The sequence below is a fragment of the Ambystoma mexicanum genome, chromosome 7q, assembly GCF_040938575.1.
Source record: "Ambystoma mexicanum isolate Mex_15411 chromosome 7q, UKY_AmexF1_1, whole genome shotgun sequence".
NCBI lineage: Eukaryota > Metazoa > Chordata > Amphibia > Caudata > Ambystomatidae > Ambystoma > Ambystoma mexicanum.
Window position 1 is genome coordinate 803129483 of NC_090941.1, and position 16691 is coordinate 803146173.

The 16691-nt window shown below is 48.1% G+C and overlaps 1 protein-coding gene across 2 annotated transcripts in view; it reads right to left on the minus strand.

Annotated features, from left to right (window-relative positions):
- Window positions 1-16691, minus strand: part of ANGPTL5 (angiopoietin like 5) — a 448401-nt gene that overhangs the window by 320190 nt on the left and 111520 nt on the right. The window lies entirely within an intron of this gene.

Below are 16691 nucleotides of genomic sequence, written 5' to 3' on the forward strand. Positions count from 1 at the left end.
CCTGCCAGTTGGCAGGGGGAGCTTTGTCTGAAAAGAAGACACATAACCCTTCCACAGCAGAACTGGGCACACATGACTGACATGTGGGATATTAATTTAATGTGGCTGCGATTACTATGAGAGATGCTGGCCTCCATACACGAGCTCAGGTCTGGCTTATTTCTACAGTTTAACGTGCCACCAGGACCGAATCTTCAGAGTTATGCAGTTTTTGGAACAGGCGTGCATATTGAAAATGCAGCCCCTGCTCTGCAGAGACGTGGCTGTCATTCTAGTTGTCAAGAGGGCACCTGTGACCTGAACATGCTCTGTGGCAGTGGTAGAGCAGGCACTGCAAATCAGGATACTGATGCAACAGGACACAGATACACATTATGCTTTTAGCATGGAGCTTATGAAAGGGGAATCTGTCCATCGGATCACTCTTTTCAGCAATGGAATTACCCACATCCTTTTATTATTTACTACAAATATTTAAAAATCCAGCGCTTTTACAACTTTGCCAGATGGCAATTCATCGCAATATGTTGGCTTCAGCATTTGATGTGCAGGAACAACCCCTTTCGGATGAGAGTGCTCACTCCCCCATGTTATTTTCCTCCACTATAGTATTTTGCCCACCCTCATGCTTTAGAACAATGTCCCTATCCTGTGCACAATGAGACGCTTGCTGTGCTCTCTGTAGCAGCGGTAAGGGTTCCTTGTGGTCCACCTCACTACGCCCTATGTCCTAGTGCTTCCTGCTTGACCTCCCAGTGCTTCCTGCATCTCCTCATCTTCTAGGGCAACCTCTCAGTGTTCGCAGGTTTCACCAGTACACCCTCTCGCCAGCACTCCTTTTGTGGCCCACATGGCTGTCTCATCTTTTGGCACCTCTTCATCACCCCTAAGACTCTTTCCTCATTCAGGGCTAAGTGTTCCTTTTGTAACTAAGTGTCCCTACAACAACGCACTCAGTCCTCTTTAGTCAACGCACTGAAAGTCACTCTTTAGTCCCAATTCTTCCATTGGCTAGATCCGGGCACTGTTGGGTATTTTGTGTAGATTTGGGGCCTGGTGGTATTTTCTTACCGCCGAAAATAATTTAGCAACAATCACTCCTTGTATTCAGATTGGGTTATGTACAATAATAATACAGTGGATATGCATTATTTCAGTACACAGACATGTGTGGTTGGTATGCTTGGTTGGTATGCGTGGTTGGTGGTATTTTTGGTGAGCATAATTCCTTTGTTTTATTTGTGGCCCCAATATCCAGAACCCCTTATTTTTGTTTAGATTTTTCGTGTAATCACTAGAGAGACCTCAGGCTTGCATTTCAGGAACACCACATTTTCATTTTTAGTCTGCCACCATGGGCAATTTCTCGCTGTCTTATCTATGGCAGCGAGCTATCATGTGGTATTTTTCACTAACTTATATACGGTAGTGAACTATGTCCCGGGTCTCTATTTTTGCTGACTCATGTACCTTCAGCAAAAGGCTATTTCACACCCAGTTACTTATTATGTTCTGTCCAAAAAACACACACTTATATACTGAATGGAATCATGCACACACCTGCAGCCAAATCTTATTTTCAGCTATCTTAAAAATGACAATTGCACTGTCTAAACATCTCCCCACATCATTAGCACTGTATTGGTAAATGCACAAAGGAAAGAGAAAATAAAACACACCACCCATCTGCTTTCAGATATTTTTGTGTATTATAAAAGTTGCATATAAACACAATCTCATTCTTTTTACAGAAATAAATGAAATAGCACAGTAACAGCATTATTTGTGATACACTGAGAAGAGAGTGGCGGGGAACAAGAATTCAATTTGCAACATTAAACACGTGAGTAAAGCACAGGAATCTCCTTTCCTACACTGACTGAATATTTTCGCACACACTCAGCCCCCACACTTCAGCGAGATAATTACCAGGCTTGTTCAGCATGTAGCTTCTTTGGCTGGTCGCCTCCTGGAGGGGTTCACCCAGCAAGGACAAGCATTTGCTGTCACTCAAACTGGGACTTGTTGACTGGGAATCCCAGTCTCTGCAACCAAGTTGAATCTGCTTTAGGAATCAGGCATCCACAGCTATCAACTCAGTCCTTCTCCGAGCTGTGTCAAGATGTCTCTCCCCAGCTTCTTCCCAGAGATTATACAAGAAAACTCTGGTTACCTCCTACCAAAGGATCCTAACCAATAAAGTTCTATCATGCCCTATCCACCCTCTGCACACAATGGCTTGGCTTATACAGTTGCAACTGTAACCAAACTGATTTTCTGCTTATTCGAGGTCTTTGCTTCCTGCAGTTACTGTGGACAGAGCAGCAGAGCAAAAAGAAAAAGAAAACTGAATGTGCGTTTAAATAATGACTTTCAGAGCCTGTCATTTTCCATTCATTTTGCACTGGAGAACACATTATGTTATTAATGAGTTAGCGTGTTAGTTTTTTGTTAATGAGGTTAGTTCATTAATCCTCAAATGTGTCTCCTGCAACAGAGGAATTTCAGGTAAAATATGCTTTTAACTGTGAAAAAATTATTTGCATTTTATATGTGGAAATCGTTTTTTACTGCATAGCCTGTTTTCATCTACATGTCCATAGGTTGCACTGGCAACACATAGCTTGAAGCAATTGCATTAAAACCATGCAGTGGTGCTGCATAAAAATGCTCAATAACACATGTCTTGCTGTACCACATTATATCAATGCACCAAACCCATGCAGTGGCGCTGCACTTCAAAAAACATGCTATACATTGATCCTGTGCAGTGGTGCTGCGCTCTGTGCTCCCAAAACACGCTAAACAATACTACATATACCCTCCTTTTTTTGAGAATTTGGCTAATCCGAGCCACAATTGGAAAAAATCCAACTTGCTCCTTTTCTTCTTTCGAAATGTAACAATCCAATACAATTAACATTCTTGTTGTGAAGATGAAAATTGAAAGTCACTGTTCAATCAATATTTCCAATCACCATGTTATTTAAATCTGCCGTATAATGTGATTTTTGTATGGCCATTCCTAATGGGGAGTTTTCCTCTAAATGAATATCCTGACAACCCTTATTATTTACCATAATTTTTATAGATCCTTCACCAATATCTACCAATGGAATGTATTCATAATCCAGGCCTTGCTGTTTTATGGATTCATTCAGGCATACAAATGCATCAGAGTCTTTCATCTGCTGTCCATTTTTGCATTTCAGTGTTATTGCAAACTGTTTTGTAAATGCAGGAATAATAGTATCTTTCCTCATTTGTAATTTGATTGCATAAGGAACCAGTTGTGCACAATGATAAGCCCTTCTTTTGTCTTCAAATTCAGGTGCCGGGCCACCTAGGCGTGACCATATTTTTTGATTAAGGAAATCTAACACCATACACATTCTGTGCATGATGTCATTGCCCATGTAAAAGTCATTTTGTGCTCCACTCACTATCCATACATTATGGTAAATTGTTTTCTGCTCAATGCTAATTTTAAGCATGCATCTGCCTGCAATTCGGTTTTCAAAGTCTGGACTGTCCAACCCAGAAACATATTGGGGCCGATTCATGAAACAAACGTGCGCCGAAAATCCATGCACAAGCAGGCGCAAGGGAGCACAAGCGTGAGAAACGCAGCGCACGCACACGCGTGCGATTCAAGGAAGACGCTGTGCGTGTTTCCCGCTGTCCGTGCGCCCAATCCAGCCATGGCGCACGCAGGCATACACGGCGTGCGCTACGCGCACAGCAAAAGCGCACATAGTGCGGCGCACACAACCAAAGTGGGCGGAACAGTGGGCGTAACACGCGGAATAGGGAACAACGCGTGAAAAAGAAGGCGTAACTGGGGAAGTACTGCAGGGAACTACACGGAACGCCCACACGCACGCGAACAACCTGTATTCATGGATCCGAATACGAGAAACTCGCGCACGGCAAAAGACGCGCACAGGCGTCAACGCGTCCGCCACACAAAGGCAGGCGGAAGCGTCCCCGCGCACAGTATAAAAGTGCGCGCAAACAACAAACGCGTATATACAGCTACGATGACTGCCCCATTTGGCGCAGCACTGATCGTGGGACACCGCAGGAGGAGGAGAATAGCCAGGGCACGCATTTTCGCACCACGGACAAGCCTTTTTGGGATGCCTGACGACCAGGTCTATGGCAGGTATAGGTTTCCACCCCATATCATCCTAGACCTGGTCAGGGAGTGGGAAGATGATCTTACATCCCCCACCCTTTGCTCCCAAGCATCGAGCCCCTTGGAGAAGCTGCTCAATGTCCTGCATTTTTTGGCCACTGGGTCATTTCAGCGGACCACTGCCATAGTGGGGGGGTCTCACAGGCCATGCAGTCACGCTGCCTACACCAGGTACTGGCAATCATGACAGCGCGTCCCTCAGTCCGCAGGCACATATACATGCCTAGAACACCCGCAGAAAGGCAGGCTGTTGTCCTGGATTTTTTCCGGGTGGCACACTTCCCCAAAGTGCTCGGTGCCATAGATTGCACCCATGTGGCCCTACGTACACCTAGGGCCACTGAGCACATCTACCGAAACCGCAAGCACTGGCATTCCATCAATGTACAGGTGGTATGCGATGCAAAGGGAATCATCACCTCTGTCTATGCAAACTACCCTGGCTCCACCCATGACAATTTCATATACAGAATGTCCGCCCTGAGCCGAGCCCTGGAAGCTGGGCAGCATGGCGACACATGGCTCCTAGGTCAGTACAAATGCCCTTGCACATGCATGCAAGTCACACACAGAAAAATATCCAAACCCTAATAATCTCAACTATTATCACCTCACCAGGGGACAGTGCCTACCCTCTGAGAAACCACATGATGACGCCAATCCGGAACCCCACCACACCACCCCAGGTAAGATACAACGCCGCCCACATTGCAACCAGGGCCATAGTGGAGCGCACATTCGGAGTGCTCAAGTCACGTTTCCGCTCCCTTGACCGCTCTGGCGGGCAACTACTCTATGCACCACCAGTAGTGTGCAGGATCATTGTGGCAGCATGTGTCCTGCACAATGTTGCAACACGGCAGGGCGTCCCGGTGGACATGGTGGTGCCCCCACGTCCCCAACCACAGCACAGGCACTGCCCATGGGAGGGGACAGGGCACGTGGCGAGGAAGCCCGGACCCAGCTTGTGGCCACATTTTTCACCTAAACTCCCACCCCTGCGGAGTGCACACAGGCCTGGCACATACCAGGTGACAATCGATGATGACAAAGAGACAGTCAACTGTCACAACCCTACCACCCTGAGATAGTTGCCATGGAAGTGCCACATCGTCTGCATCCCTAGCTACTTAAACACAAGCTATCCCGTGTGACCAAAAGGCACACATATGACCTATGACATGATATGGCTTATACACAAGTATTTCAAGGTGCGATGAGGCAGGGAGGAGGGAACAAGGGAAGACAGACAACGGTACTACTAGGCCAGGTGTCATTTAGATTGTGCAAGTGCAGGGGTAGGGGGAAGGGAAAAGTGCAAGGGGAAGGGGGGGGTGGGGGTGCAGTACAGGGGAAGTAGACCAAAAAACAAATACATAGGTCGGCTGGTGGCAACTGCAAAGGTAAGTGCAGACAAGTGCTGGGAAGGGTGGGCTGTAGGGATAGAGAGACAGTACCGCAGTGCAGGGGTTGCCAGGGAGGCAGTGCAAGTGGAGAGTGGCTGGGCCAAGGACCGAGGTCGGTGAGAGTGGCCCAGTTGCAGCTCCAGTGCAGTTCCAGTGAAGAATTCCGCAAGGGAGAGGCAGAGAGTAAGCAGAAGCAAAGAGGATGGTCTTGAGGTGCTTTCAGAACTGGAGATGGTTCCCCTCAAGTTCAAGTGAGGCAGGAAGGCTGTTCCAGAGGGAGGGCCCTGCCGCGGAGAGAGATCTACCCCCAGCTAGTTGCTCTGAGAAGCGGATGACCCTGACATGCAAGGTGTGCATCACACACACCTGCAAAACAGGCCATGGCCATCACTGTCATGTCACTCAAACCCTCCCAAACCACAACATGACATTGCAAGCAATACCCATACACCAACACAGTAACAATAAGGTACACATTGCCATGTCCTAAATCTACAGTGGCATCAGACAATGATGCCTGACCCGGAATCAGATGAAATGACAGACCAACAAAATCTCCCACCCAAAATAAGTCATTTCCAAATGCATTACAAGAGTTGTAGATGTAACATAACAATGAATGCTTGTCTACATGCACATTGTGCATTGCAAAATCAACACTGCAGCTCATGTGTGCTGTGTCCTACTTCTGCAACACACTGCTCAGCGCACAGCACAGTGAACAGCCATTGTGTGTGATGCACACCCTGAGCATCACATCTAAGTGACAGACCACATCAAACAGCAAATTAGGCATGTACAGGATCCATAATCGGTCACAGAACATGTGCTGCAGGGACACAGTGTGCACCAGAAGGCAAACAGTGTACACGTGGATATGCAAGGGTGGGAGTACATGTAGTGCATCAGAGTGCAAGTGTGTGGTTCTGCAAGGACATGCACTCCACATATGCCTGTGCACTCAAGTGACCATTAGTGTTCTCTACACATCACATGTGAACATTCACCATGTGTACATTCCAGCATGTCAAACCACAACTATCCCCTCGCACCTGAAAGGTAAACACAACACATGAACAGGCATTGATCAGCAGAACACAACATGTACAGAGGATACCACCATTACAATATCAGAGTTCCCATCACACTGCAGGGCAAGGCAACTATCAACAACAACCACCCCCTCCCCCACAAATGACCATGACCCACTGAACAACTGCACCTGGGTCATGGAGCCTTCAAACCTCAATTCCACCTGGCCACAGGATCACCTTTACCCTTCGTCACCATCTCCCACCTTGTGTGTAAAAAGGTGCCTGCACCCTCATAATCCACACTCATGTCCAAAATCACAAAATCCAAGCCAGAAAAACGAACCAGAACACCCTCCAGTAGATGACTTGACGTAGCAGTACCTCACAAAGGCCAAGTACTACCACAATGATGCAACAACCAAGGTAGCACAGTAAAACAATGTCACAACAGGATGTGAAACATGTGTGGTACATGACATAGGATGATGCACCATGAACGGATGTGTACTGTCACAGGTCCCCTGTACAGGCGCGGGAGTGTCACGAAACAACCACCCCCACCATGTCCCGGGTGCCTGCAAGGTCAAACTCACACAGGCCCCTGAGACCCTGGTGGGGAAGGAGGTTCAGGGATATGCAGTCGGGACAGGTGTTGACACACTGGATGACTGGAATGAGTGGCAGAAGAGGGGAGGAGGAATGACACATGAAACTAGGGAATGCACGAAAATGTACTACCTGCATGAACACATACACAATCCAAACAAACTTGGACATCATTGTCATGGCCTTCTGTAGTCCAGGCTCAGGAGTGGTACGAACCAACCACCCCCTCTAGGTTTTTGGCGCCTGCAAGTTCGGGGCTTACACAGGCATCCGCAACCCCAGCGGGGAAAGAGGGTCAGGGAACGTTGCTTGGATAGGTACGGGAAGCAGGAACACCGGGTAGAGGGTACAGGGTTCAAAATTGCATAGGAATACGGGTGATTAGGGAGAAAAAACATACCAAATTGAACCACACATACATCCATGCATTAGTACACTCCCCAGCAAGCCTATGCAGAGCAGTTTGAAAGAAAAACAACAAGACACTTAGCTCTGGTTTTGAGTGCTGGCCTCCTGCCTGCGCACTCTCAGGTCCGGTTACAGGAGCACTGCAATGCTGCAAAGAGAGCCACAGTCAACAACCTGTATGTGCCAATTACACAAAAACACAACGCCAAACATGCCCCATAGCAACAAACTACTCTACAAACAGACAATCTGGTGTAGATGCTTCGTACCCATATATAACATCACCCCTGTGACGGGTCATACACAGTCAATGCAGTAAGTCAGCCGCCGGTGGGTGCGTGGCAAATGGAACACCAATGTGTCACAATTCACGCAACATGCAATGTTCCCTGGGTAAGCAGACAGACCTGAAGTGGGAGAATGGAAGACCAGGCTCCCGTCCTTCACCTCTCGCGCTTGGCCTAAAGGGTCACAACCCAGACACCCGCCACGAGAAGAGTTTGCCCATCTAGCAGACGACCAAATACCCTGGTACAGGAACATACGGATGTGTCCATCTGCCTGCCCAGCAGCCCGCACTGGCCATGCCGACACCTGCGGCATGGACCAACTAGACTAAAACCTACACGTCGTTAGAGATGCCATGACGACCTAGCCAACGGTCAGCACACCTGTACAAATATACACACTGGACACTCCCGCACCAATTTACACGAAGAATATACTCAGTGCTATGACGTAGGCGACAGACATACTCACGGACGTGCATCTTTATTATTTTCCACATAGGCTTTCAAAATGCACAAACGCAAGACGCATCATGAACTCATCTAAAAGAGCTTGCTTACGCTTCTCCTAAAACCAGTTGCCACAATGAGAAATATAATGAAGACACGATACTGGTCATAAGACAATATGGTAGTGTAACCTAAAGCGCCTGTGCACCAAACGGCTCCACTTATACACCAGGCCTAAGTAGGCCGCAAGCAAGAGCTTCCATGGACGTTAAAAGAACAAGAGTCAGGTTGCTGATCCTGCAGAATGAGCCCGGCGAAGCAACCAGCCAAGGTCGCAATGTTGCCAACCCACATTCCGAGAGCAAACCATCAAGGGCACGATGTTACAACCTCGCACGCCGCATACCAACGTTAAAGTCACACCTGCAAATTAAACCAGGCACACAGGGGAAAAACAATATTAATTGTGCAGAATTATGCCTCAAACACGGTCCCACCTCACGTGACCAAGCCGAACCTGACAGGATGCCAATCCCAGGAGGAAGAAAGCGTCTGGATCCCTCGTTACAAGACATAGGCAGATACAATTAAAAGGCTCAATGGACATCTGCGACAGTGGGAGTAGTCGGCCTTCCAGCTATGAATAAGTCCTCACATTGTCTGCACGTACCCATAGTGAAACATTGTTGCAAATGGCAGGTACACCGAGAGCTGGGAACAGCGATGGTCCCAGGCTGGGAAGCTCGCGGGCGCACCAATCAGAACATGGGACTCCTATCACTGACGCCATTAACTTTAACCAATCATCAGGGGTCTTCATGTAACACATCTCATGTATCTCATTGTAGGGACAACCCAGATATATCACCTGACTAACCCTTGTCCACTAATATTGTTCTCTATACGTGTGCTATACTAACCCTACCACTCGAGCAACCAATTAAGAGTGGCGATAGGTTTTTTGCTAACTTTCCAAGGTGACGCAAGTAGCGTGTCATAATAAGGTAAAAAGGGCCTGCGAGCCCTACGATTGTGTGTGTGTCAGGACGGACGCGTACGCTCCTTGACCCATCCCTGACGTTTTTGTCTAATAAACAGCAGAGTCACCTTGCTTCTTGCGTGTGTCTCATACTCTATCTCATCTGGGATATACGGGAGGAGTTGGGGCCTCCCTGCCCGGAGGTCTGCGGACGGCCCGGCCGACCCCGGCAGAATTTCCCCCCGACAAGTTGGAGGCACTGCTGAGATCTGTTTAAGATCCGCCTTTTTGTATTTTACTTTTTTCCAGGCTCCCGCTGCGAGGAGGCCCGGCGGCGCGGCCCCCTCTGCCGTTGCCCCCTTCTGAGGACTACAGGACCATCACGGAGCTGCGAGAAGACCGGACAGCGCAATCCGGATATAGGCCCTCGGGAGCCAGTTGAGAAGTATCCCGCCCGCGGTTGGCGAGTGTCCAGACGTGGTCCAGACGAGGGGAGGTGACGAGCCGCTTGGAGGGGTGCACGCAGTCGAGCGGCCCCGCATCAAGAGAACTTGGTGAGCATGACACGCACAACAAGCAATGCGAAATTGTGAGGGAGGGGGGAGGAATTAAATAAGGGAGGAGGGAGGTGTTGCACAGGTGCGCGGCGAAGGTTTGACAATATAGTGTTGGCAATGGAATGAATGGTAGTGAAACGAGTGCGAGAGCAGTCGGCTACGTCACGCGAAAGAGGGGGGCGGAGCACGAAAACATCACGTGCGGCCGCTCGTAGACACTGATTGGCCTAGGTCGCGACTACGTGTAAGGGTGGGTGTGTGTGGTTTTCTACGATTTGGCATTTATTGATCAATGAGTAGATGAGGATCCCTATTGTTCGAGCAAGAAACTCGATAGGTAGATGACGTTTCCCTGTAGGCGGTAGCTAGTTAGTTGCCCAATACGGAAGATAATTGGCTGGTTAAGCCCTCCTGTTGAGGGGCGTATCACACGCGAGGCGACGCAGCGTGCGCAGTCCGATTATATTATTGATTTGATTACCTTGTTCCAGGAGTGACAGGAAGACAGCTGTAGGGTTAACGGGGGTAGATTGCAAGTGTATTTTGAACTTAAAGAATATACGAAGAGCTTACCAGCAGCTCGAAGAGATCGGTGATGTCACCAGTAGGGCTTTCATAGGATATCGCAAGCACAAGACATATTAGTTTTAAGAGTGGTGGGGAAGAGAAATATGGTAAGGGAGTGGAAACGGAGATAAACGGTAAATGAGTTGATCGGGGAAAGGAGAAAGGGGGGCGTGGCTGCGCAAGGAGAACGCCGGCCACGGCAAGTGTAAAAGGGGGAGGAGCACGTGAAAATAGGACGACTTTATAAGAGCGTCATAAGGGGTACGCAGCCGCAGGGGGCTACGTGCGCCTCGGCTGCAGGGGGCGGTAAGGGTGTTGTATAAAGAAAGAAAGACAGTAGGAAATATACAAATGTAAAATACCATATTTTTTATAACTTTCATTAGCGGATTGTCGTAAATCCCCAAACTTACGGGGCCAGGTAAACAATATAAGGTTGTATGTTGTAAACTGCTAGTGAGACAACCTGCTACCAGATAGGGGAAGGGTAACAAGTGGAGCGCTACTATGTCATATGGGACAGGGTCGGGAGGATGGGGGAACACCCTCACTACCCCACTACAACACATATGCACAACACTGCCACCCCATAGGGAGAAACTAATTAAGTACAGCATAGAATGGACCCAGGGGACGGATAACAAAATGCTAACACCGTGGCCGCCTAATGGTAGCTTCGATCCATATGCCCAACATTCACTGCTAAACCATCTGCACAATACATACAAGGGGAAGAAGTTGGCAAACCATGTGGAGGTGTTTAACTTATGGAGGATGTTCCAGGGGTCCCGACCAGGACCAAATGGAATGTTCACTATGGGGGAAAAACCGGAAGAAAAAAAGATTAAGGAGAAAGGAGAGGATGGGAAAGAGGGGAGTAAAAGCAGAAAGAACACAGGGAACGGGGGAGAAGGAGGAGAAAAGAATAATAAATTAGATGACATAAAAAAGGAACCGAGCAACGAGATACCCATAACACAGGAAGTGAAAACAGAGGGAGGGGGGCTGTACCCTTTAAGAGAATTAGGAGAAATAGAAAGAGGACAGTTAAGGGCGGCTGAGGGATACTCGAACCCGGCATACAGCCCTCCACCATATGTGGCTCATAGGAAGATGCCAGTGGGGGAGGGGAGGACTGGAGAAGAGCAGACTGTGGAGATAGGAAATGATGAGTGGGTAGCTGCACAGATACTATTAAAATTACGAGGTTCACTAACTGGAGAAGAGAAGGAGGTAGTAAAGAAATCAGACGAGGATAGTGCCAGGGAGAGTGAAATGAGGGGGGAAGAGCTATTACGGCAAAAGGAAGAGATTTTGGAGGAACGACTAGCAAAGCTAAGGGATTAGCAGAATGAATTGATCAAACAGCTCGAGAGGGAGGAGAGAGAGAGAGCGAGGAAAAGGAAAGAAGGTAAGAACGAATTGGAAAAAATAAGGGAACGGAATGAGGAGCAAAGGAGAGAAGCTGAAAGGGTAAAAGCAGCAGCAGAAAGGGTATCAAGAGTAGTGCTGCGAGAGAAGAAGAGGGAAGAAGAAGAAAAAGAAAAAGAAATGGCAATGTGGAAGAGGAGGTTACTATCAGAAACAACTAAGAAATATTAAGAAGGAAAGGTAATAGAGAGTATAGTAGAAAGAGAAAGAGTGAAATCGGAAAGGAAGAAAGAGGATGAAAGAATATTGGAACAGATGAGCAGTGAAGTGATGGAGGAATTAAAAAGGAAAAGGGAGGAAAATAGTATGGAGATGGAGGAGAGAAGTGTAGGAGAAAGAGAAGATAGGAGTAGGGAGAGTGAAAGATGGGGGGATGTATATAGAAGCACAGAAGTAGCGACAACATCAGCACAAGGGGGAGCAGTTGGTAAAGGAGAAAAAGGAGAATTGGACCTAATAGACTTACAAACAGTAACAATAAAAGGGAAAAAGACCGAGTGGGGGGTGCCGTTTATGACTGACTTTTGTAGTGAGGAAGAAGAAGGAGTGGAGAGGGAAGGAAGAAAAAGCGAAAGGGAAAGCTTAGATAAACTATACCTCACCCGAACCAACATAGACTCGCCATGGATCAGTAGGAGAAAGGATGAGCTGGAGAGAAGTGAGGAGGGAGAGCAAGGACTAGCGGAATGACAGAGTCAGGTTGCTGATCCTGCAGAATGAGCCCGGCGAAGCAACCAGCCAAGGTCGCAATGTTGCCAACCCACATTCCGAGAGCAAACCATCAAGGGCACGATGTTACAACCTCGCACGCCGCATACCAACTTTAAAGTCACACCTGCAAATTAAACCAGGCACACAGGGGAAAAACAATATTAATTGTGCAGAATTATGCCTCAAACACGGTCCCACCTCACGTGACCAAGCCGAACCTGACAGGATGCCAAGCCCAGGAGGAAGAAAGCGTCTGGATCCCTCGTTACAAGACATAGGCAGATACAATTAAAAGGCTCAATGGACATCTGCGACAGTGGGAGTAGTCGGCCTTCCAGCTATGAATAAGTCCTCACATTGTCTGCACGTACCCATAGTGAAACATTGTTGCAAATGACAGGTACACCGAGAGCTGGGAACAGCGATGGTCCCAGGCTGGGAAGCTCGCGGGCGCACCAATCAGAACATGGGACTCCTATCACTGACGCCATTAACTTTAACCAATCATCAGGGGTCTTCATGTAACAATTCTCATGTATCTCATTGTAGGGACAACCCAGATATATCACCTGACTAACCCTTGTCCACTAATATTGTTCTCTATACGTGTGCTATACTAACCCTACCACTCGAGCAACCAATTAAGAGTGGCGATAGGTTTTTTGCTAACTTTCCAAGGTGACGCAAGTAGCGCGTCATAATAAGGTAAAAAGGGCCTGCGAGCCCTACGATTGTGTGTGTGTCAGGACGGACGCGTACGCTCCTTGACCCATCCCTGCCGTTTTTGTCTAATAAACAGCAGAGTCACCTTGCTTCTTGCGTGTGTCTCATACTCTATCTCATCTGGGATATACGGGAGGAGTTGGGGCCTCCCTGCCTGGAGGTCTGCGGACGGCCCGGCCGACCCCGGCAGAATTTCCCCCCGACAAGTTGGAGGCACTGCTGAGATCTGTTTAAGATCCGCCTTTTTGTATTTTACTTTTTTCCAGGCTCCCGCTGCGAGGAGGCCCGGCGGCGCGGCCCCCTCTGCCGTTGCCCCCTTCTGAGGACTACAGGACCATCACGGAGCTGCGAGAAGACCGGACAGCGCAATCCGGATATAGGCCCTCGGGAGCCAGTTGAGAAGTATCCCGCCCGCGGTTGGCGAGTGTCCAGACGTGGTCCAGACGAGGGGAGGTGACGAGCCGCTTGGAGGGGTGCACGCAGTCGAGCGGCCCCGCATCAAGAGAACTTGGTGAGCATGACACGCACAACAAGCAATGCGAAATTGTGAGGGAGGGGGGAGGAATTAAATAAGGGAGGAGGGAGGTGTTGCACAGGTGCGCGGCGAAGGTTTGACAATATGGTGTTGGCAATGGAATGAATGGTAGTGAAACGAGTGCGAGAGCAGTCGGCTACGTCACGCGAAAGAGGGGGGCGGAGCACGAAAACATCACGTGCGGCCGCTCGTAGACACTGATTGGCCTAGGTCGCGACTACGTGTAAGGGTGGGTGTGTGTGGTTTCCTACGATTTGGCATTTATTGATCAATGAGTAGATGAGGATCCCTATTGTTCGAGCAAGAAACTCGATAGGTAGGTGACGTTTCCCTGTAGGCGGTAGCTAGTTAGTTGCCCAATACGGAAGATAATTGGCTGGTTAAGCCCTCCTGTTGAGGGGCGTATCACACGCGAGGCGACGCAGCGTGCGCAGTCCGATTATATTATTGATTTGATTACCTTGTTCCAGGAGTGACAGGAAGACAGCTGTAGGGTTAACGGGGGTAGATTGCAAGTGTATTTTGAACTTAAAGAATATACGAAGAGCTTACCAGTAGCTCGAAGAAATCGGTGATGTCACCAGTAGGGCTTTCATAGGATATCGCGAGCACAAGACATATTAGTTTTAAGAGTGGTGGGGAAGAGAAATATAGTAAGGGAGTGGAAACGGAGATAAACGGTAAATGAGTTGATCGGGGAAAGGAGAAAGGGGGGCGTGGCTGCGCACGGAGAACTTCGGCCACGGCAAGTGTAAAAGGGGGAGGAGCACGTGAAAATAGGACGACTTTATAAGAGCGTCATAAGGGGTACCCAGCCGCAGGGGGCTACGTGCGCCTCGGCTGCAGGGGGCCATAAGGGTGTTGTATAAAGAAAGAAAGACAGAAGGAAATATACAAATGTAAAATACCATATTTTTTATAACTTTCATTAGCGGATTGTCGTAAGTCCCCAAACTTACGGGGCCAGGTAAACAATATAAGGTTGTATGTTGTAAACTGCTAGTGAGACAACCTGCTACCAGATAGGGGAAGGGTAACAAGTGGAGCGCTACTATGTCATACGGGACAGGGTCGGGAGGGTGGGGAAACACCCTCACTACCCCACTACAACACATATGCACAACACTGCCACCCCATAGGGAGAAACTAATTAAGTACAGCATAGAATGGACCCAGGGGACGGATAACAAAATGCTAACACCGTGGCCGCCTAATGGTAGCTTCAATCCATATGCCCAACATTCACTGCTAAACCATCTGCACAATACATACAAGGGGAAGAAGTTGGCAAACCATGTGGAGGTGTTTAACTTATGGAGGATGTTCCAGGGGTCCCGACCAGGACCAAATGGAATGTTCACTATGGGGGAAAAACCGGAAGAAAAAGAGATTAAGGAGAAAGGAGAGGATGGGAAAGAGGGGAGTGAAAGCAGAAAGAACACAGGGAACGGGGGAGAAGGAGGAGAAAAGAATAATAAATTAGATGACATAAAAAAGGAACCGAGCAACGAGATACCCATAACACAGGAAGTGAAAACAGAGGGAGGGGGGCTGTACCCTTTAAGAGAATTAGGAGAAATAGAAAGAGGACAGTTAAGGGGCGGCTGAGGGATACTCGAACCCGGCATACAGCCCTCCACCATATGTGGCTCATAGGAAGATGCCAGTGGGGGAGGGGAGGACTGGAGAAGAGCAGACTGTGGAGATAGGAAATGATGAGTGGGTAGCTGCACAGATACTATTAAAATTACGAGGTTCACTAACTGGAGAAGAGAAGGAGGTAGTAAAGAAATCAGACGAGGATAGTGCCAGGGAGAGTGAAATGAGGGGGGAAGAGCTATTACGGCAAAAGGAAGAGATTTTGGAGGAACGACTAGCAAAGCTAAGGGATTAGCAGAATGAATTGATCAAACAGCTCGAGAGGGAGGAGAGAGAGAGAGCGAGGAAAAGGAAAGAAGGTAAGAACGAATTGGAAAAAATAAGGGAACGGAATGAGGAGCAAAGGAGAGAAGCTGAAAGGGTAAAAGCAGCAGCAGAAAGGGTATCAAGAGTAGTGCTGCGAGAGAAGAAGAGGGAAGAAGAAGAAAAAGAAAAAGAAATGGCAATGTGGAAGAGGAGGTTACTATCAGAAACAACTAAGAAATATTAAGAAGGAAAGGTAATAGAGAGTATAGTAGAAAGAGAAAGGGTGAAATCGGAAAGGAAGAAAGAGGATGAAAGAATATTGGAACAGATGAGCAGTGAAGTGATGGAGGAATTAAAAAGGAAAAGGGAGGAAAATAGTAGGGAGATGGAGGAGAGAAGTGTAGGAGAAAGAGAAGATAGGAGTAGGGAGAGTGAAAGATGGGGGGATGTATATAGAAGCACAGAAGTAGCGACAACATCAGCACAAGGGGGAGCAGTTGGTAAAGGAGAAAAAGGAGAATTGGACCTAATAGACTTACAAACAGTAACAATAAAAGGGAAAAAGACCGAGTGGGGGGTGCCGTTTATGACTGACTTTTGTAGTGAGGAAGAAGAAGGAGTGGAGAGGGAAGGAAGAAAAAGCGAAAGGGAAAGCTTAGATAAACTATACCTCACCCGAACCAACATAGACTCGCCATGGATCAGTAGGAGAAAGGATGAGCTGGAGAGAAGTGAGGAGGGAGAGCAAGGACTAGCGGAAAGACAGACACATGAAGCCACACCATCCCCATCCCCATCACGCCCTCCCCCATCGCACCCTACATGCTCAACCACCTCATGCTCGTTGCGCAAAATAAAACTCGCGCCCTTCACAGACGAACTGACACCCTATGC